Source organism: Pseudophryne corroboree, chromosome 6 (genome assembly GCF_028390025.1).
Source record: "Pseudophryne corroboree isolate aPseCor3 chromosome 6, aPseCor3.hap2, whole genome shotgun sequence".
Lineage (NCBI taxonomy): Eukaryota > Metazoa > Chordata > Amphibia > Anura > Myobatrachidae > Pseudophryne > Pseudophryne corroboree.
Window position 1 is genome coordinate 533,302,143 of NC_086449.1, and position 22,766 is coordinate 533,324,908.

General features: G+C 48.0%; 1 protein-coding gene across 5 annotated transcripts in view; it reads left to right on the forward strand.

The window, feature by feature from the left end:
- The first annotated feature begins 2,949 nt into the window (after positions 1–2,949).
- CEP83 (centrosomal protein 83) overlaps positions 2,950–22,766 on the forward strand; it is a 256,578-nt gene continuing 236,761 nt past the window's right edge. For 2 of the 5 annotated variants that reach the window (XR_010179502.1, XM_063927612.1), the window contains exon 1: positions 2,951–3,279. The gene's annotated coding sequence lies outside the window, so the exon portion shown is untranslated. Of the gene's footprint in view, positions 3,280–3,315; positions 3,531–19,093; positions 19,208–22,766 lie in introns of those variants that run through there. The other 3 variants (XM_063927615.1, XM_063927613.1, XM_063927614.1) reach the window with 3 other exon arrangements.

Below are 22,766 nucleotides of genomic sequence, written 5' to 3' on the forward strand. Positions count from 1 at the left end.
CATTTATCACCAAATATGGCAAGCCTATATTCAATGGTGCAGTGTTTAAAAATTAACCCTTGGTTTTTCAGAGTTTAGAGGGCGGGATTCAATTTTTTTCACCCCTTTCCACACTCATTCTGTTTCTGCCCTCAGGGTCGTTGTATAATTATTTCAGCTCGCTACTCCCGGAGTAGCGAGGCACCCAACCCTTTACACAGCTAAACCTGATTACTATGGGCGCAATATGCACGATAACAGAGATCATTTTAGAAAGGAAATTGGGCGTGATAGATCATTTGAATCTCACCCACATAGTCTTAGCATTCCTTCAAGCAGGAATGCATAAAGGCTTACGGGTGGCTTCCATGAGAGTACAAGTGTCAGCATTGACTGTATGGTTCCAAAAGAAAGTTGCTAACCTGCAGGATGTGTGCACTTTTTTCCAGGGAATGTTGCACATTCAACCTCCTTTTTCGTTCCTCCTACAGTGCCTTGGGACTTAGGTTTAGTCCTAAAGGCACTTCAAGTTGCCCCATTTTAACCACTAAAAGAGTGGATCTTAAATGGTTGACAGCTAAAGTTCTCTTTCTATTGGCTTATGCTTCAGTTAGAATTGTGTCAGATTTAGGGGCATTTTTATGTTGCCCTCCATTTCAGATTTTTATCCAGGTAGAGCGGTTCTTAGAACCAAATCTGGGTATCTTCCTAAAGTGGTGTCTAAATTCCACCTTAACAAAGAAATTGTAGTCTCGGCATTCCAGGGGCCGGACCTTTCTGCGGGAGATGCATCGTTGGACGTAGTCCATGCCTTAAGGATCTACGTGGATCATACCAGTGCCATCAGAAACCCAGACACTCTCTTCGTTCTCCACAGATTTCACAAGAGAGGATAGCCTGCTGATAAGCAGACACTGCTGAAGTGGCTTCGGATGAAAATTTCAGAAGCATACTCTCAAGCTGATCTCCCCGTTACGACTAATGTCTCTGCTCATTCTACTTGTAAGGTAGGTCCATTATGGGCAGCACAACGTGGTGCTTCAGCAGAATAGATATGTTAGGTAGCCACATGGTCTCCATGAACACATTCATTAGACATTATGCCTTTAATACCTTTGCCTCTCAGGACGCTGAATTCGGGCGAAGGATTCTCCTGTCCAATCAGGAGCATCTGCACCACTAAATTGCTTTGGGACATCCCAATGTTATCCTGTTGATAACCTGTGGACCCTGCCGGAGAAATATTCATTATAGTAAGAACTTACCGTTGATAATGTTATTTCTCCTAAGTCCACAGGGATCCCACCCTGACGCACCTGATTTTAGGATCCTTTCACTCTTCCTTCTTGTACGGAATGGTGTATGTGTGTTCTTCTCGCCTGATTATGGCTCTCTATGATGATACTGCTTTGAGCTTTGGAAAAACAACTGATTTGCCCGAGTCAGGGATATGTGGACGGGCGGGTTACATGCTGGGAGGCTGAAAGCTTTGACCGATTGGTGCAAATCCGCTGCCGCATCATCATATCCCAATGTTATCCTGTGGACATAGGAGAAATAACGTTATCAACTGTAAGTTCTTACCATAACGAATATTTTTTTTTTTGTCCTCCAAGGTATTGGGACAGGGAGCCTATCTCTGCCCCCCAGCACCCACGAAGCCCCAAACTCTGATTGACCCGCAGCTTATTTCACACTAAAGCAGGGGTGACCATCAGTGCGTGAAACCAATGATGGTTCCATTGCAGATGGTTTCACACCATCATGATTATCTATCAATAGTGACCATTATTACTAGAAGTCTAATGGTAAAGGGGCATCTTGGGGTTCTCTAGTGTCATAGACAGAGGCATTTGGCGTCCTCTGAAGACTTATGAAGGATCATGTAGGAAGGTACATTTGCAAAAGTAGCCCACCCCACACATCCTGTACCCATATAATATACTTGCTTTTCAGAAGTCCAGCACTGACACTGCTGAAATCACGGCAACATACCTCCCAACTTTTAAAATGAAGAGGCCGCAGCCGGAAAGGGGGTGGGGCTTCCAAATAAAGGGTGGAGCTTCGGTGGCAGGGCCTCACCGCACGGCGCCCATTTTTGAAATTTTGGGGGTGTACCCAGCTCTCCCTGAGCAGCCCCCGCCTCACTCCCAGCACTGTTTAGATCTCCCAACTGCCCCCGCCTGACACTGCGACCTGCGGGTGGGACAGCGGGACAGTGTCCGAATAGTGGGACTGTCCCGCTGGAATCGGGACAGTTGGTAGGCATGCTGCAAATAGACCACAGCTGCCATTTTCCCAGAAACTTGTGCATGCACAGTAGGGAATCACTGGAAACATGGCATGGGTGCCATGTTCTCACATACGTGCACACAAGCAGAAGACGCTGGCACAGTGCCAGTATACCCTGCAGCTGGGCAGATGAGAGAGGAGGGTGACTGCACACGCCTCCTCCTCTGTGGCAAACAAACCACTAAATATATTACAAAAATAGAAATTGCATTTAAAAAAAAGCCCAACACTTCCCCTCACCAAATAGAACCATAATCATACCTCCCAACATGACCCTCTCCAGGAGGGACAGAATGCGCTGCTCCTTGACTTCCCCCTTAATGTATGAGTGCCATCACCTGTGCTGAAACACCTTTCTTATCCATTAACCTGTTCAAAACAGGTGCCGGCAATCATACATTAAGACAAAAGTCCAGAAGAGGAGCATTATGTCCCTTCTGGAGAGGGTCATGTTGGGAGGTATGATCATAATGAATCTAAGTAATTTGGCAAAATAAAGTACAGTATCTTCTCTCGGGAGGTTGGGAAGACGGTGGCGGGCTGCAGTGTCTGGCAGCGCGGGTCACATCATCTCATGCCAGCCCGAGCCCGCCAGCTTTCCCGCTCCATGGGTAGCGCGCGCCCTCCCGCGGACGCCTGCGGTTGGTTTCCCTATCGCAGCGATCGCCGCGCTGCTGACCGTACTGCGCAAGCGCACAGCCGCGGCCGGAGATGCCTGCCTGCGGGAATGTGACGCTGTACCGTGTAGCATGGATGTGGAGCTTCACAAAAATGGCGTAGTGCAAGATTCAAATTCCCCGCCCACATATCCTGCACACTACGGGAATGCTAGCAGTAGAGATAGCTGATTGAGGGGAGGGGCACAGGCGCCATTTTTAAAATATGTTGACGTGTGGTGGTAACAGCTGCAGTATGCGGCTGTAGGAGTTGCTGAGTCTCCCTTCTCTTATCCGCAATCACTGACCCGCAGTAAGCAGCGCCGTACGTGCTATGGATCACACCTGAGCAGTAAGCTTGTGTGTATGTGTGTGTCACAGTCTGTAAAGGTGGGGACTTTATTCTGCTCTTAGCATTGCCTCGTCTCTGCCCTGTGCCCGTTATGTGCTGCTGGCTGTCTCCATCTCTCCCGGGGCTGGGGCCAGCGTAGTGCGGGGTGTCAGGAGGAGCAGCTAGGTGGTTGCCATGGAAACCGGACGCCTGACTCCTGTCCCATGTCTGCTGTCCTGGTGCCTGCGGGCTCTCTCGCCATAGAGATACAGGTGCTGTATGGAGATGTATCTGAGGGATCTTTTTTATTTAAGTGGGTTGCGCGAGGCCGAAATTAGCGCGTGTGTTACTCTTTTCATGACCGTGTTTCTCAGACGTGGTACATTCTCCCACACGGGTAACAAATAAAATAAAATGGGTGGCAATAAAGTGAAAGCAAACTGATAAAATGCCCGACAGGCTTGGTGCATTATTCTGCTGGCGCATATGTTTGTTTATGTCTAGAAAAATCTTGGTACTCTCTTATTTGTTACTTGTCCACATAAATTACAGTACTGTATTATTCTTTTTAGGCAAATTAAACCAATTATTAAATCTTTTAATATAATATGTCTCATGATGTTGCAAAGAAATAGAAAAGCAGAATAGAAAAGCTGCTTTTCTGACACCGTTGCTGTCACTGTAACATTGCAAGTTTAAAGTAGTGAAAAGACCGTGTATGCATCACTGATGTGTGGTCAGGGGAGGCAGAGCCTTTCCTGTCATACCACGGTATACTACAGAGTTTTGACTTTAAAAATACGAAAAATACAAAGGGGTCGATTCTATTCGGCAACTAATGAATAGCGCCGGGAATTAGCTCCCGACGCTATTCAATTCAGCAACTAATTACCTGCAATTATAGGGAATTCTTCTCTCATCCCCGGGGGATGAGAGAAAAAACCCGACAAAAGTGCTGCCTCGCGAGGCTGATTCTGTCGGGAATCTGCCTCGCGCTGTAGAGTTAAGTCGGAGAATGCCCGTTCTCCCGACAATTCAACCTGTTTTGTCGGCGAGAACGGGCCATCGCTGACGTAACTAGTTGCTGAATTGAATAGCGTCGGGAGCTAATTCCCGGCGCTATTCATTAGTTGCCGAATAGAATCGACCCCAAAGTTATTAGATATAAAAAATTTTTTTCTGTATTATAATCATTTTTATAGCCAAAACTGGAGTATACTGGACTATGACACTCACCTGCCTACCTTGTCCACACATCTCTGATCAAAACTCCCCATATTGTCCGTAGTATATACTGCTATACCTGTGTATAATGCCCACTTGAACCCTTGGGTTCATATATGTGGGTATAAATCTGGCTCTGATTCTAGCCAGTGCCTCCCCAGCCATTTACCTCAGTGCAAGTCACTGCTACAGTATGTACGTATGCTGTAAAATCTCCCATCTGTCTGTACTGCTCCCATTTCATAATGCAGGCCCAGCTGTGTCCTCATACGCTGTGGATTCTGTCACACAAACCAGACCACCTTCTTGTGCCCAGTCCCGGGTGGATCAGCCGCACTGAGTATTTCTCTATCGTCCTAGTGGATGCTGGGGTTCCTGAAAGGACCATGGGGAATAGCGGCTCCGCAGGAGACAGGGCACAAAAAGTAAAGCTTTAGGATCAGGTGGTGTGCACTGGCTCCTCCCCCTATGACCCTCCTCCAAGCCTCAGTTAGATTTTTGTGCCCGGCCGAGAAGGGTGCAATCTAGGTGGCTCTCCTAAAGAGCTGCTTAGAAAAGTTTAGTTTAGGTTTTTTATTTTACAGTGAGTCCTGCTGGCAACAGGATCACTGCAACGAGGGACTTAGGGGAGAAGAAGTGAACTCACCTGCGTGCAGGATGGATTGGCTTCTTTGGCTACTGGACATTAGCTCCAGAGGGACGATCACAGGTACAGCCTGGATGGTCACCGGAGCCTCGCCGCCGGCCCCCTTGCAGATGCTGAAACGAGAAGAGGTCCAGAATCGGCGGCAGAAGACTCCTCAGTTTTCTTAAGGTAGCGCACAGCACTGCAGCTGTGCGCCATTTCCTCTCAGCACACTTCACACGGCAGTCACTGAGGGTGCAGGGCGCTGGGAGGGGGGCGCCCTGGGAGGCAAATGAAAACCTTTTTTGGCTAAAAATACCTCACATATAGCCTCCGGGGGCTATATGGAGATATTTAACCCCTGCCAGAATCCATTAAAGAGCGGGAGACGAGCCCGCCGAAAAAGGGGCGGGGCCTATCTCCTCAGCACACAGCGCCATTTTCCCTCACAGAAAGGCTGGAGGGAAGGCTCCCAGGCTCTCCCCTGCACTGCACTACAGAAACAGGGTTAAAACAGAGAGGGGGGGCACTAATTTGGCGTTAGAAATATATAAAAGATGCTATAAGGGAAAACACTTATATAAGGTTGTCCCTATATAATTATAGCGTTTTTGGTGTGTGCTGGCAAACTCTCCCTCTGTCTCTCCAAAGGGCTAGTGGGGCCTGTCCTCTATCAGAGCATTCCCTGTGTGTGTGCTGTGTGTCGGTACGTGTGTGTCGACATGTATGAGGACGATGTTGGTGAGGAGGCGGAGCAATTGCCTGTAATGGTGATGTCACTCTCTAGGGAGTCGACACCGGAATGGATGGCTTATTTAGGGAATTACGTGATAATGTCAACACGCTGCAAGGTCGGTTGACGACATGAGACGGCCGACAAACAATTAGTACCGGTCCAGACGTCTCAAAAACACCGTCAGGGGTTTTAAAACGCCCGTTTACTTTAGTCGGTCGACACAGACACGGACACTGAATCCAGTGTCGACGGTGAATAAACAAACGTATTCCTTATTAGGGCCACACGTTAAGGGCAATGAAGGAGGTGTTACATATTTCTGATACTACAAGTACCACAAAAGAGGGTATTATGTGGGATGTGAAAAAACTACCGTAGTTTTTCCTGAATCAGATAAATTAAATAAAGTGTGTGATGATGCGTGGGTTCCCCCCGATAGAAAATTATGGGCGGTATACCCTTTCCCGCCAGAAGTTAGGGCGCGTTGGGAAACACCCCTTAGGGTGGATAAGGCGCTCACACGCTTATCAAAACAAGTGGCGGTACCGTCTATAGATAGGGCCGTCCTCAAGGAGCCAGCTGACAAGAGGCTGGAAAATATCATAAAAAGTATATACACACATACTGGTGTTATACTGCGACCAGCGATCGCCTCAGCCTGGATGTGCAGAGCTGGGGTGGCTTGGTCGGATTCCCTGACTAAAAATATTGATACCCTTGACAGGGACAGTATTTTATTGACTATAGAGCATTTAAAGGATGCATTTTCTATATATGCGAGATGCACAGAGGGATATTTGCACTCTGGCATCAAGAATAAGTGCGATGTCCATATCTGCCAGAAGATGTTTATGGACACGACAGTGGTCAGGTGATGCAGATTCCAAACGGCACAAAGGTGTATTGCCGTATAAAGGAAGAGGAGTTATTTGGGGTCGGTCCATCGGACCTGGTGGCCACGGCAACTGCTGGAAAATCCACCGTTTTTACCCTAAGTCACACATCTGCAGAAAAAGACACCGTCTTTTCAGCCTCAGTCCTTTCGTCCCTATAAGAGTCATATCTGCCCAGGGATAGAGGAAAGGGAAGAAGACTGCAGCAGGCAGCCCATTCCCAGGAACAGAAGCGTTTCACCGCTTCTGCCAAGCCCTCAGCATGACGCTGGGACCGTACAGGACCCCTGGATCCTACAAGTAGTATCCCAGGGGTACAGATTGGAATGTCGAGACGTTTCCCCTTCGCAGGCTCCTGAAGTCTGGTTTACCAAGGTCTCCCTCCGACAAGGAGGCAGTATGGGAAACAATTCACAAGCTGTATTCCCAGCAGGTGATAATCAAATTACCCCTCCTACAACAAGAAAAGGGGTATTATTCCACACTATATTGTGGTACTGAAGCCAGAAGGCTAGGTGAGACCTATTCTAAATCTAAAAATTTTTTGAACACTTACAAAGGTTCAAATCAAGATGGAGTCACTCAGAGCAGTGATAACGAACCAGGAAGAAGGGGACTATATAGTGTCCCGAGACATCAGGGATGCTTACCTCCATGTCCCAAATTTGCCCTTCTCACTAAGGGTACCTCAGGTTCGTGGTACAGAACTGTCACTATCCGTTTCAGACGCTGCCGTTTGGATTGTCCACGGCACCCCGGGTCTTTACCAAGGTAATGGCCGAAATGATGATTCTTCTTCGAAGAAAAGGCGTCTTAATTATCCCTTACTTGGACGATCTCCTGATAAGGGCAAAGTCCAGGGAACAGTTGGAGGTCGGAGTAGCACTATCTCGGATACTGCTACAACAGCACGAGTGGATTCTAAATATTCCAAAATCGCAGCTGATCCCGACGACAAGTCTGCTGTGCCTAGGGATGATTCTGGACACAGTCCAGAAAAAGGTGTTTCTCCCGGAAGAGAAAGCCAAGGAGTTATCCGAGCTAGTCAGGAACCTCCTAAAATCAGTGCATCATTGCACAAGGGTCCTGGTAAAAATGGTGACTTCCTATGAAGCAATTCCATTCGGCAGATTTCACGCAAGAATTTTTCAGTGGGATCTGCTGGACAAATGGTCCGGATCGCATCTTCAGATGCATCAGCGGATAACCCTATATCCAAGGACAAGGGTGTCTCTCCTGTGGTGGTTACAGAGTGCTCATCTTCTAGAGGGCCGCAGATTCGGCAATCAGGATTGGATGCTGGTGACCACGGAAGCCAGCCCGAGAGGCTGGGGAGCAGTCACACAGGGAAAAAATTTCCAGGGAGTGTGATCAAGTCTGAAGACTTTTCTCCACATAAATATACTGGAGCTAAGGGTAAATTTATAATACTCTAAGCTTAGCAAGACCTCTGCTTCAAGGTCAGCCGGTATTGATCCAGTGGGAAAAACATCACGGCAGTCGCCCACGTAAATAGACAGGGCGGCACAAGAAGCAGGAGGGCAATGGCAAAAACTGCAAGGACTTTTCGCTGGGCGGAAAATCATGTGATAGCACTGTCAGCAGTGTTTCATTCCGGGAATGGAAACTGGGAAGCAGACTTCCTCAGCAGGCACGGCCTCCACCCGGCAGAGTGGAAACTTCATCGGGAAGTTTTCCACATGACTGTAAACCGTTGGGAAATACCAAAGGTGGACATGATGGCGTCCCGTCTGAAAAAAAAAAAAAAAACGGGACAGGTATTGCGCCAGGTTAAGAGACCCTCAGGCAATAGCTGTGGACGTTCTGGTAACACCGTGGATGTACCAGTCGGTGTATGTGTTCCATCCTCTGCTTCTCATACCTAAGGTACTGAGAATTATAAGACGTAGAGGAGTAAGAACTATACTCAGGGCTCCGGATTGGCCAAGAAGGACTTGGTACCCGGAAATTCAAGAGATGCTCACAGAGGACTTATGGCCTCTGCCGCTAAGAAGGGACTTGTTTCAGCAAGTACCATGTCTGTTCCAAGACTTACCGCAGCTGCGTTTTGACGGCATGGCGGTGGAACGCCGGATCCTAAGGGAAAAAGGCATTCCGGAAGAGGTCATTCCTACCCTGGTCAAAGCCAGAAAGGAGGTGACCGCACAACATTATCACCACATGTGGCAAAAATATGTTGCGTGGTGTGAGGCCAGAAAGGCCCCACGAAGAAATTTCAACTCGGTCGATTCCTGCATTTCCTGCAAACAGGAGTGTCTATGGGCCTCAAATTGGGGTCCATTAAGGTTCAAATTTCGGCCCTGTCGATTTTCTTCCAGAAAGAAGTGGCTTCAGTTCCTGAAGTCCAGAAGTTTGTCAAGGGAGTATTGCATATACAACCCCCTTTTGTGCCTCCAGTGGCACTGTGGGATCTCAACGTAGTTCTAGGATTCCTCAAATCACATTGGTTTAAAACCAGTCAAATCTGTGGATTTGAAGCATCTCACATGAAAAGTGACCATGCTCTTGGCCCTGGCCTGGACCAGGCGAGTGTCAAATTGGTGGTTTTTTTCTCAAAAAAGCCCATATCTGTTTGTCCATTTGGACAGGGCAGAGCTGCGGACTCGTCCCCAGTTCTCTCCCTAAGGTGGTGTCAGTGTTTCACCTGAACCAGCTTATTTTGGTGCCTTGCGCCTACTAGGGACTCGGAGGACTCCAGGTTGCTAGATGTTGTCAGGGCCCTGTAAATATAGGTTCCAGGACGGCTGGAGTCAGGAAAACTGACTTGCTGTTATCCTGTATGCACCCAACAAACTGGGTGCTCTTGCTTCTAAGCAAACTATTGCTAGTTGGATGTGTAATGCAATTTAGCTTGCACATTCTGTGGCAGGCCTGCCACAGCCAAAATATGTAAATGCCCATTCCTCAAGGAAGGTGGGCTCATCTTGGGCGGCTGCCCGAGGGGTCTCGGCTTTACAACTTTGCCGAGCGGCTATTTAGTCAGGGGCAAACACGTTGGTAAAATCCTACAAATTTGATACCCTGGCTAAGGAGGACCTGGAGTTCTCTCATTCGGTGCTGCAGAGTCATCCGCACTCTCCCGCCCGTTTGGGAGCTTTGGTATTATCCCCATGGTCCTTTCAGGAACCCCAGCATCCACTAGGACGATAGAGAAAATAAGAATTTACTTACCGATAATTCTATTTCTCGGAGTCCGTAGTGGATGCTGGGCGCCCATCCCAAGTGCGGATTATCTGCAATACTTGTACATAGTTACAAAAATCGGGTTATTATTGTTGTGAGCCATCTTTTCAGAGGCTCCGCTGTTATCATACTGTTAACTGGGTTCAGATCACAGGTTGTACAGTGTGATTGGTGTGGCTGGTATGAGTCTTACCCGGGATTCAAAATCCTTCCTTATTGTGTACGCTCGTCCGGGCACAGTATCCTAACTGAGGCTTGGAGGAGGGTCATAGGGGGAGGAGCCAGTGCACACCACCTGATCCTAAAGCTTTACTTTTTGTGCCCTGTCTCCTGCGGAGCCGCTATTCCCCATGGTCCTTTCAGGAACCCCAGCATCCACTACGGACTCCGAGAAATAGAATTATCGGTAAGTAAATTCTTATTTTTTCATTCCAAATGTGCGCCTTATTTGTACAAATCAATTGGAAGCAACAGAACTGCTATCCTATGCTGCACTGATCAATTTGATATGCAATATTTGTACATCTATGTGAGACTGAGTATGAATATGTTTGCAAAGTGCTACGATGCCGCAGCATTTTTTTTCGCCAAGTTCTGTTGTGATTCATCTGTTACTTTGTATGGGTTTCCAAATTCCTGTGCGGTTAAAGGGGGTCATTCCGAGTTGATCGCACGTAGCAACTTTTTGCTGCTCGTGCGATCAACTAGACACCGCCTATGGAGGAGAGTATTTTAGCATAGCAGGGCTACGAACGCTTCTGCAGCTCTGCTATGTTAAAAAAGTTTCACTCAAAACAAGACTAGCCCTGCAGCTACTTACCCAGTGCGACGGATCCAGCGATGAAGGTCCCGGTCCGGACGTCAGACATCCGCCCTCCATTCGCCTGGACACACCTGCGTTCTTCTTACCACTTCCCGAAAATGTCTCGAAACGGTGAGTTCCGTCCCGGAACGCCTCCCGCCTGTCCATCTTCTTGCGTTCGCCGCTGCGATCACATTTGTCGCTGGCAGCGCATGCGCAATGCGCCTGTTGCGCATGCGCATTTCCAACCCGTTCACACCGCTGCGTACGAATGGGTCGGAATGACCCCCAAAGTCACAGCCTAGCATCTGTAACACTTTTGAGTGGTGTTTTTCACTGCGTCTGTGCTTTTTTTTTTTTTTTAGTTAGCATATATTTGGATACTTTAGCACAAATGCACCATGCTTTACAGGTAAGCATGTGAATTTCCAAACCATTGGCATTGTCGGAGTGCAGAAGTTTGTATCATGCAATGAGATGAGTTTGGTTGATCTTGATGTGCGCTGATTAGATGCACTTCTAGTTTTGCACCCTCTTGCTAAAGTTTAAGGGCCATTAAGGGGGGGTATTCAATTGTTCTGGGCATCTAATTTTCCCATCTAAATGGATCTTTTTAGATGCCCAAACAATTATCACTATTTAATTGACTGGGTGTACATGCACATTGCGCATGTCGCACCCAAATAGACCGGCCCATCTGAACTCCTGCTTTGGAAGCTCACAGTGCCGAGTTTGCCCACATTTTTTTTTTCCTGGTACCTTAGGCTGGGGCCTCCCATAATGGCCAAGTGGGTCCCACTGAGCGGGACCCGCTTGGCCGCTATGTGTGGCTCCAGCCTTAGGAGGCTGGGAGAAAAAAATGTGTCCTCCATCGCTGCTGGGTGCCCAAACAGCAGAACAATTGAATTGCTGCCGTCGAGGGCTATCTAGTGGCGGCCACGAATAAAACAATTGACTATGCCCCTATAACTACTGCACTCTTTTTCACTAGGCTCATTTTCAGCTCTATCCACAAAGTTAGATATGTGTTTTTCTCTAACGTCCTAGTGGATGCTGGGGACTCCGTCAGGACCATGGGGAATAGCGGCTCCGCAGGAGACAGGGCACAAAAGCAAGCTTTTAGGATCACATGGTGTGTACTGGCTCCTCCCCCCATGACCCTCCTCCAAGCCTCAGTTAGGTTTTTGTGCCCGTCCGAGAAGGGTGCAATCTAGGTGGCTCTCTTAAAGAGTTGCTTAGAAAAAGTTTTTAGGTTCTTTATTTTCAGTGAGTCCTGCTGGCAACAGGCTCACTGCATCGAGGGACTTAGGGGAGAGAATTTCAACTCACCTGCGTGCAGGATGGATTGGATTCTTAGGCTACTGGACACCATTAGCTTCAGAGGGAGTCGGAACACAGGTCTCGCCCTGGGGTTCGTCCCGGAGCCGCGCCGCCGACCCCCTTGCAGATGCTGAAGATTGAAGAGGTCCGGAACCAGGCGGCAGAAGACTTTTCAGTCTTCCTCAGGTAGCGCACAGCACTGCAGCTGTGCGCCATTGTCTGTCAGCACACTTCCCACAGCGATCACGGAGGGTGCAGGGCGCGGGGGGGGGGGGCGCCCTGGCAGCAATGTAGAATACCTGTATGGCGAAAAATACATCACATATAGCCCTTGAGGCTATATGGATGTATTTAACCCCTGCCAGACTTCACAATCTCCGGAGAAGAAGCCCGCCGAAAAGGGGGCGGGGCCTATTCTCCTCAGCACACAGCGCCATTTTCCCTCACAGAAAGGCTGAGGGGAAGGCTCCCAGGCTCTCCCCTGCACTGCACTACAGAAACAGGGTTAAAACAGAGAGGGGGGGCACTGATTTGGCGATATACATATATATTAAATGCTATATGGGAGGAACACTTATATAAGGGTTGTCCCTGTATAATTATAGCATTTTGGTGTGTGCTGGCAAACTCTCCCTCTGTCTCCCCAAAGGGCTAGTGGGTCCTGTCCTCTATCAGAGCATTCCCTATGTGTGTGCTGTATGTCGGTACGTGTGTGTCGACATGTATGAGGAAAATGTTGGTGAGGAGGCGGAGCAAATTGCCTGTAATGGTGATGTCACTCTCTAGGGAGTCGACACCGGAATGGATGGCTTACTTATGGAATTACGTGGTAATGTCAACACGCTGCAAGTGGGTTGACGACATGAGACGGCCGGCGAACAAATTAGTACCGGTCCAGGCGTCTCAGACACCGTCAGGGGCTTGTAAAAACGCCCATTTACCTCAGTCGGTCGACATAGACCCAGACACGGACACTGATTTCAGTGTCGACGGTGAAGAAACAAACGTATTTTCCTTTAGGGCCACACGTTAAGGGCAATGAAGGAGGTGTTACATATTTCTGATACTCCAAGTACCACAAAGAAGGGTATTATATGTGAGGTGAAAAAACTACCTGTAGTTTTTCCTGAATCAGATAAATTAAATGAAGTGTGTGATGATGCGTGGGTTTCCCCCGATAGAAAATTATTGGCGGTATACCCTTTCCCGCCAGAAGTTAAGGCGCGTTGGGAAACACCCCTCAGGGTGGATAAGGCGCTCACATGCTTATCAGAAAAATATCCTAAAAAGTATACACACACATGCTGGTGTTATACTGTGACCAGCGATCGCCTCAGCCTGGATGTGCAGAGCTGAGGTGGCTTGGTCGGATTCCCTGACTAAAAATATTGATACCCTTGACAGGGACAGTATTTTATTGACTATAGAGCATTTAAAGGATGCATTTCTATATATACGAGATGCGCAGAGGGATATTTGCACTCTGGCATCAAGAGTAAATGCGATGTCCATATCTGCAAGAAGATGTTTATGGACACGACAGTGGTCAGGGGATGCAGATTCCAAACGGCACAAAGATGTATTGCCGTATAAAAGGGGAGGAGTTATTTGGGGTCGGTCCATGGGACCTGGTGGCCACGGCAACTGCTGGAAGATCCACCGTTTTTTACCCTAAGTCACATCTCTGCAGAAAAAGACACCGTCTTTTCAGCCTCAGTCTTTTCGTCCCTATAAGATATCTGCCCAGGGATAGAGGAAAGGGAAGAAGACTGCAGCAGGCAGCCCATTCCCAGTAACAGAAGCCCTCCACCGCTTCTACTAAGTTCTCAGCATGACGCTGGGACCGTACAGGACCCCTGGATCCTACAAGTAGTATCAAAAGGGCACAGATTGGAATGTCGAGGCGTTTCCCCCCTCGCAGGTTCCTGTAGTCTGCTGTACCAATGTCCCCCTCCGACAGGGAGGCAGTATTGAAAACAATTCACAAGCTGTATTCCCAGCAGGTGATAATAAAATTACCCCTCCTACAACAAGGAAAGGGGTATTGTTCCACACTATAGGGTGGTACTGAAGCCAGAAGGCTAGGTGAGACCGATTCTAAATCTGAAAAATTTGAACACTTACAAGGGTTCAAATCCAGATGGAGTCACTCAGAGCAGTGATAGCGAACTGGGAACAAGGGGACTATATGGTGTCCCGGGACATCAGGGATGCTTACCTCCATGTCCCAAAATTTGCTTTTCTCACCAAGGGTACCTCAGGTTCGTGGTACAGAACTGTCACTATCAGTTTCAGACGATGCCGTTGGAGTGTCCAAGGCACCCCGGGTCTTTACCAAGGTAATGACCGAAATGAGGATTCGTCTTCAAAGAAAATGGACGACCTCCTGATAAGAACAAGGTCCAGAGAACAGTTGGAGGTCGGAGTAGCACTATCTCAAGTAGTTCTACGACAGCACGGGTGGATTCTAAATATTCCAAAACCGCAGTTGTTCCGACGACACGTCTGCTGGTCCTAGGGATGATTCTGGACACAGTCCAGGAAAAGGGTGTTTCTCCCAGAGGAGAAAGCCAGGGAGTTATCCGAGCTAATCGGGATCCTCCTAAAACCAGGAAAAGTGTCAGTGCATCATTGCACAAGAGTCCTGGTAAAAAATGGTGGCTTATTACGAAGCGCTTCCATTCGGCAGATTTCACGCAAGAACTCTTCAGTGGGATCTGCTGGACAAATGGTCCGGATCGCATCTTCAGATGCATCAGCGGATAACCCTATATCCAAGGACAAGGGTGTCTCTCCTGTGGTGATTACAGAGTGCTCATCTTCTAGAGGGCCGCAGATTCGGCATTCAGGATTGGATGCTGGTATCCACGGAGGCCAGCCTGAGAGGCTGGGGAGCAGTCACACAGGGAAAAAATTTCCAGGGAGTGTGATCAAGTCTGGAGAATTCTCTCCACATAAATATACTGGAGCTAAGAGCAAATTTGTAATGCTATAAGCTTAGCAAGGCCTCTGCTTCAAGGTCAGCCGGTATTGATCCAGTGGGATAACATCACGGCAGTCGCCCACGTAAACAGATAGGGCGGCACAAGAAGCAGGAGGGCAGTGGTCAAAACTGCAAGGATTTTTCGCTAGACGGAAAATCATGTGATAGCACTGTCAGCAGTGTTCATTCCGGGAGTGGACGACTGGGAAGCAGACTTCCTCAGCAGGCACGACCTCCACCCGGGAGAGTGGGAACTTCATCGGGAAGTTTTCCGCATGATTGTGAACCGTTGGGAAAGACCAAAGGTGGAAATGATGGCGTCCCGCCCGAACAAAAAACGGGACAGGTATTGCGCCAGGTCACGAGACCTTCAGGCGATAGCTGTGGACGTCCTGGTAACACCGTGGGTGTAACAGTCGGTGTATGTGTTCCCTCTTCTGCTTCTCATAACCAAGGTATTGAGAATTATAAGACGTAGAGGAGTAAGAACTATACTCGTGGCTCCGGATTGGCCAAGAGGGACTTGGTACCCGGAACTTCAAGAGATGCTCACAGAGGACTAATGGCCTCGGGAGCTAAGATGGGATTTGCTTTCAGCAAGAACCATGTCTGTTCCAGGAGGAACCGTGGCATCTGCCTCTAAGAAAGGACCTGCTCCAGCAGGGACCTGGTCTGTTCCAAGACTTACCGCGACTGCGTTTGACGGCATGGCGGTTGAACGCCGGATCCTAAGGGAAAAGGCATTCCGGAAGAGGTCATACCTACCCTGGTCAAAGCCAGGAAGGAGGTGACCGCACAACGTTATCACCACATGTGGTGAAAATATGTTGCGTGGGTGAGGCCAGGAAGGCCCCACGAAAAAATTTCAACTAGGTCGATTTCTGCACTTCCTGAAAACAGGAGTGTCTATGAGCCTCAAATTGGGGTCCATTAAGGTTCAAGTTTCGGCCCTGTAGATTTTCTTCCAGAAAAAATTGGCTTCAATTCCTGAAGTCCAGACGTTTGTCAAGGGAGTATTGCATATACAGCCCCTTGTGTGCCTCCAGTGGCACCGTGGGATCTCAACGTAGTGTTGGGATTCCTCAAATCATATTGGTTTGAACCGATCAAATCTGTGGATTTGAAATATCTCACATGGAAAGGGACCATGTTGTGGCCCTGGCCTCGGCCAGGCGATTGTCAGAATTGGGGGCTTTGTCTTAAAAAAAGCTCATATTTGTTTTTCCATTCGGACAGGGCAGAACTGCGGACTCGTCCCCAGTTTCTTCCTAAGGTGGTGTCAGCGTTTCGCCTGAAACAACATATTGTGGTGCCTGCGGCTACTAGGGACTTGGAGGACTCCAAGTTGCTAGACGTTGTCGGGGCCCTAAAAATATATATATATATATATATATATTTCCAGGACGGCTGGAGTCAGAAAGTCTGACTTGCTGTTTATATTGTATGCACCCCAAAAGATGGGTGCTCCTGCTTCTAAGCAGACTATTGCTCGTTGGATTTGTAGTACAATTCAGCTTGCACAGTCTGTGGCAGGCCTGCCACAGCCAAAATCTGTCAATGCCCATTCCACAAGGAAGGTGGGCTCATCTTGGGCAGATGCCCGAGGGGGTCTCGGCTTTTAAAATTTTGCCGAGCAGCTACGTGGTCAGGGGGGAACACGTTTGTAAAATTCTACAAATTTGATACCCTGGCTGAGGAGGACCTGGAGTTCTCTCATTCGGTGCTGCAGAGTCACCCGCACTCTCCCGCCCGTTTGGGAGCTTTGGTATAATCCCCATGGTCCTGACGGAGTCCCCAGCATCCACTAGGACGTTAGAGAAAATAAGATTTTATTTACCGATAAATCTATTTCTCGTAGTCCGTAGTGGATGCTGGGCGCCCATCCCAAGTGCGGATTGTCTGCATTACTTGTACATAGTTATTGTTACAAAAATCGGGTTATTATTGTTGTGAGCCATCTTTTTTAGAGGCTACTTCATTGTTATCATACTGTTAACTGGGTTCAGATCACAAGTTGTACGGTGTGATTGGTGTGGCTGGTTTGGGTCTTACCCGGGATTCAAGATCCTTCCTTATTGTGTACGCTCGTCCGGGCACAGTACCTAACTGAGGCTTGGAGGAGGGTCATGGGGGGAGGAGCCAGTACACACCATGTGATCCTAAAAGCTTGCTTTTGTGCCCTGTCTCCTGCGGAGCCGCTATTCCCCATGGTCCTGACGGAGTCCCCAGCATCCACTACGGACTACGAGAAATAGATTTATCGGTAAGTAAAATCTTATTATTGTCTTGTTCGGTTCTATTGTTCAGTAAGCATGCATCTTAAAATGAGCTAGCTGCATAAAACCGCACTTGAGCAATTAAGTAAATAGTGTGCCTCTACTTCTGATTCATCGAGCGTTTACCATATCTTTTAGATTGTAAACTGAATTTGGGCAGGTTCATTTTATGTCATTACATGTAATTTGTTTGTATCGCAATCCCATCGTTGTACAACACTGCATTATATGTTGGCTCTTTATAATTAAAGCATAATAATAGAAACACTTCACAGCAGTTAAAGCAAGTGTTGCATTCCATTTTTCCCTGTAGGATATCTGGGATGCCTCTCTTTTTGATCTGTGCAATTGTTGTGAACAGCTAATGCTGTATAATATTGGGATTAGGTTAAAGCTGGAACTGTCTGGACCCCAGAACGCCAGGTTGGACCAGCTACCTGCAGCAGCCTCTGCCGCTGTGGAGCTCTCTGTAAGGAGTCTCCCTGCACATTTTGCTGTGTGACAGCTGTCCCATACACCAGGACGTACACAAAGAGCTCCACAGTGGTAGGGTCATATGTGTCAATTCAAAACACTTTTTGTTAAAATTTTACCTCACCAGCTCAGATTTTGTTCAAATTTGGTATATGGAGACTATATGGGGTCGATTCAATTCACCGACAGTTGAATAGCGCTGGGAATTAGCTCCCGGTGCTATTCAATTCAGCTCCAGTTAAGTCTGCGAAGGTCCGTTATCCCGGACTTAACAGGTTGAATTGTCGGGAGAACGGGCATTCTCCGACTTAACTCCCTGCCGCGATGCTGATTCCTGACAGAATCAGCCTCGCGGCAGCACTTTTGTCGGATCTCTTCTCTCATCCCCCGGGGGTGAGAGAAGAATTCCCGACAATTGAGTGACACTTGGCGCTGTATAGCTCCCGGTGCTATTCAACGGTCGGTGAATTGAGTCGACCCCTATATGTAGTCTATGAAAAATACAAAATTCAATTTAAATATCTTATGCCGTTTCCAAATTATGGCTATGTAAAGTTTTTGAAAATCTGTCAAAAACGCACAACCAGCATATTTTCAAATGGGTTCAGTATGATTTCCCAATGGACGGGATGCCGGCAGTCAGAATACCGACAGCGGAATTCCTTCCATCAGAATCCCAACAGCCCCCTTTAAAGTACCCTAACCCTCCTCTGCCCCCTACCCTAACCCTCCTGGGTGGTGCCTAATCCTAATCCTCCCTTCCCCGCTGCCTAAACCTAACCTTCCCTGCTTGATGTCTAACCCTAACCTCCCCTTCTATATGCCTAAACCTAACCACCCCCACCCCCTCCCGGGATGCCGGCTGTTGGTATCTAGACGCTGCGATTGCGTCCTTCAGGTTGCCGGCGTCTGTATATCGACTGCCGGGATCCCATCTGTTGGGAAGCTAACTGCTTCCCTATCAAATCGCCACAGCAGCTCTCCTAATTAAGCTCTATATAATTTTATGTGGAGATGCACACTAGGCAAACCTGGCAAAGAAAACAAAATGGAATGCAATAAAGTGTACTAGGCATAATATGTACCCAAATGTTTTATTTCACTTTTATAGAAAAATACAGTGAGTATGACACCTAGTGTGAAATTAGGAATATTTTCCAAAGGAAAGGTAGCTGATTAAAATGTATATTGCAGTTGTGCCTTTAATCTAATCCTACAGTTGTCTTGAAATCATACCTATGTTTGGGACCTCCTCTCCTGGAGATTCAAGTGGCAAGTATAGAGAGAGTGGTGATTAACAGCATTGCATTGGGGCAAGCCCATTATTAGGTGATCTGCAGCAAATTACATCATCAAGTTCTTCCTTCCTAGTGATTTTCTGGCTACTTCTAGGAGTCTTCATCTCATTTTGGGTGAGATAATAAGTATGCCTACATTTTGCACACTTGGAAAATGTCTTCTCAGTATAAAATTTGTGTGAAACAATAACTTTATTTATATAGTGCCAGCATACTTTACAGATTTTTAGTGTTGGGAACAAGCACAGAAATTAAATAAGATTGGGTGCATATCAGCAGGCATGTCCAAACTGCGGCCCTCCAGCTGTTGAGAAACTACACATCCCAGCATGCCCTGACACAGCTTTAGCACTCTCTGACAGCAAAACTGTGTCAGGGCATGCTGGGACATGTAGTTTCACAACAGCTGGAGGGCCGCAGTTTGGACATGCATGATCTATGGGGTCATTTCAGTTCCTGTCGGTTCCTCTCCGACCGAGAGGATCCAACAGTTCAGTATTCAATTTCCGGGCATTTTCGGCAGGTTTAGCTTGCTTTCGATAATGCTGATCCAACTGTTATTAAAGTCGGATCGGCATAGTCGAAATCGGGCTAAAAACCTGTCCGAAATGCCCGCAAATCCGACAAAATACATGGAGCGGCGGCTAATCCGCCAATCCACATGTTTTCCGACAAATCGGAAAAACGGCAACTGAGTTGAATAGGTCGAGAGACTACCACTATGCTTCTGATGAAGGACTTTGGTGTCCGAAACGCGTCAAGCTAGTGGTACCAGGTGTGGAGCAGTGGAGCTGTCTTCTTTGGATGACCTTCTCTTCTGATCCGCTGTAGAAGTCCGGACTTTTCAGTGTTTCCTCTTGGGAGGGTAATTCGTTTTCCAGCTGCCAGCACCCTGTTTTACCCACCTACGTGTGTGGTTATATGCCTTGTATCTTTTTACCTATTGTGAGTGTTTTGTGAAATAAATTTTGTTGTCCCGTCCTTTTCCAAATTGGTCTGCCCTATGATTTGCTTTTTTGTCTTGAGATAAGAGACTACCTTTTTGGTGGACGCTACAGAGGACACCTACAAACACTCTATAAAGGGATCACAAGGGGACTTTCTCACATTCATCTATATCAGATGTAAGGACCCTCTTATATGTGTTTTTGCGCCTATCACTTTCCATTTTCCTGTACAGCTTTAGCACTCTCTGACAGCAAAACTGTGTCAGGGCATGCTGGGACATGTAGTTTCACAACAGCTGGAGGGCCGCAGTTTGGACATGCATGATCTATGGGGTCATTTCAGTTCCTGTCGGTTCCTCTCCGACCGAGAGGATCCAACAGTTCAGTATTCAATTTCCGGGCATTTTCGGCAGGTTTAGCTTGCTTTCGATAATGCTGATCCAACTGTTATTAAAGTCGGATCGGCATAGTCGAAATCGGGCTAAAAACCTGTCCGAAATGCCCGCAAATCCGACAAAATACATGGAGCGGCGGCTAATCCGCCAATCCACATGTTTTCCGACAAATCGGAAAAACGGCAACTGAGTTGAATAGGTCGAGTCCCTCCTGAGCAACTCCAGTTATCTGTACGGTACCAGAGGGTTGTAGAAGGGAGGGGAGGCTGTGTAAGACTGTGTCGCTGGTTAAGGGTCTCCCTATACCTATATTGCGCTGTATGTGGGTTGGCTCCAATCTCTGTCTCTCTCTGCCATTCTTTGGGGGGGGTGGGGGGGGACTCTGTCTGCCCTGTACCTTGTGTGTATGTGGGGTGTATGAGCAAACATGTCTTGAGACTCTGTCTCATATGCTGCAGAGGATTTATCTTCTCAGGAAGATCCCATCCCATGTAATCAGGATTGCACTGTTGTAGCGCAGATCCCAGCTAGAGAACCGGAGTGGTTGACCTCTTTTAGGGGGGCTATTTCTCAGATTTCTGAAAGGGTTGAAGGACTGAACATGCAACTCAGGTGTTGCAGTACTCTATGGCAGTATGGTCTGATACTGCTCTATCGGGGCCCCCTGCGGTACATTATCACAAACGTGCTCTTGCCCAAATTATGCAGGATGATACTGATACCGATTCTGACACAGCAGACGGTGATGGGGATGTGTCAAGGGGAACAGCATGACTTGCTAAGGGGGTGCAGTTGATGATTGAGGCCATGCGGGATGTGTTACATATTTCTGACACACCTCCTGAGCAGGTTGAGGAGGCCTTTTTCACGGACAGTAAGAAAGCCTCTCTCCCCTTCCTGGCATCTAAGGAATTAAATGCTATATTTGAAAAAGCCTGGGAAAACCCAGAGAATAAAAATCCAGATCCCTAAAAGGGTCCTGGTTGCTTTTCCCTTCCCGGATGACGATAGAAAAAAAATGGGAGTCCCTGCCTATAGTTGACGCCTCTGTCTCCAGGCTGTCAAAACAGGTGGTATTGCCAGTCCCGGGATCTACCGCGTTGAAGGACCCAGCTGATCGCAAAGTGGATGCTACGCTCAAATCCATATACACTGCTTCAGGAGCTATACTGCGGCCTACTATTGCCTGTGCATGTATTTCTAAAGCTATAGCCAAGTGGTCAATCACTCTGCAGGAGGACATGACTACGATGGATAAAGGTGACGTTGATTTGTTTTTACGTAACATACAGGATTCTGCAGGGTTCCTGGTAGAATCCATGAAGGACCTGGGTTCCATGGCTGCAGGGATCTCCTCCATGTCCGTCTCGGCTCGCAGGGGTCTCTGGCTGCGCCAATGGTCTGCGGACGCGGAATCCATGAAAAGTGTGGAGAGCCTACCCTATACAGGTCAGGCTCTGTTTGGGGAGGCACTGGATGCGTGGATTGCCACAGCTACCGCGGGTAATTCTCCTTTTCTCCCGTCAGCTGCACCGGCTACGAAGAAGCCTTTTACCCCCAACACGTCACAGTCCTTTCGGCCCGCGAGGCCTAGAAAGAACAAACCTTCTCACACCTTTCTTTAGAGGTGGTCGTGCCAAAACCAAAAAGCATGCTCCCGCAGATTCCCAGGACCAGAAGCCAGCTTCTGGTACCTGAAAGTCCTCAGCATGATGGTGGACCGCACAGCCTGGAGGTAGGTCAGGTGGGAGCAAGACTCCGGCATTTCAGCCACGTCTGGGTGTCGTCGGGCCTGGACCCCTGGGTACAGGATATTGTGTCCAGGGGGTACAAGCTGGAGTTTAAAACTCTCCAGCCTCACCATTTCTTCAAATCAGGCTTGCCAGCTTTGCCGTCAGACAGAGCTATTCTTCTGGACGCTATCCGAAAATTGGTAGTGTCCGAGGTCATTGTTCCAGTTCCACCTCATCAGTTGAACAAAGGTTACTATTCGAACCTTTTTGTGGTACCGATGCCGGATGGTTCGGTAAGGCCAATTATGAACTTGAAATCTTTGAACCCTTATCTCAGGGACTTCAAATTCAAGATGGTGTCTCTGAGAGCAGTTATCTCAGGACTGACGGAGGGGGGAGTTCCTGGTGTCCCTGGACATCAAGGATGCGTACCTCCACATTCCCATTTGGTCGCCGTACCAGGCCTATCAGGTTTGCACTGTTAGACGATCACTATCAGTTTCAGGCACTGCTGTTTGGTCTCTCCACGGCACCGAGGGTATTCACCAAGGTGATGGTAGAGATGATGGTTCTCCTCTGCAAGCAGTGGGTGAACATA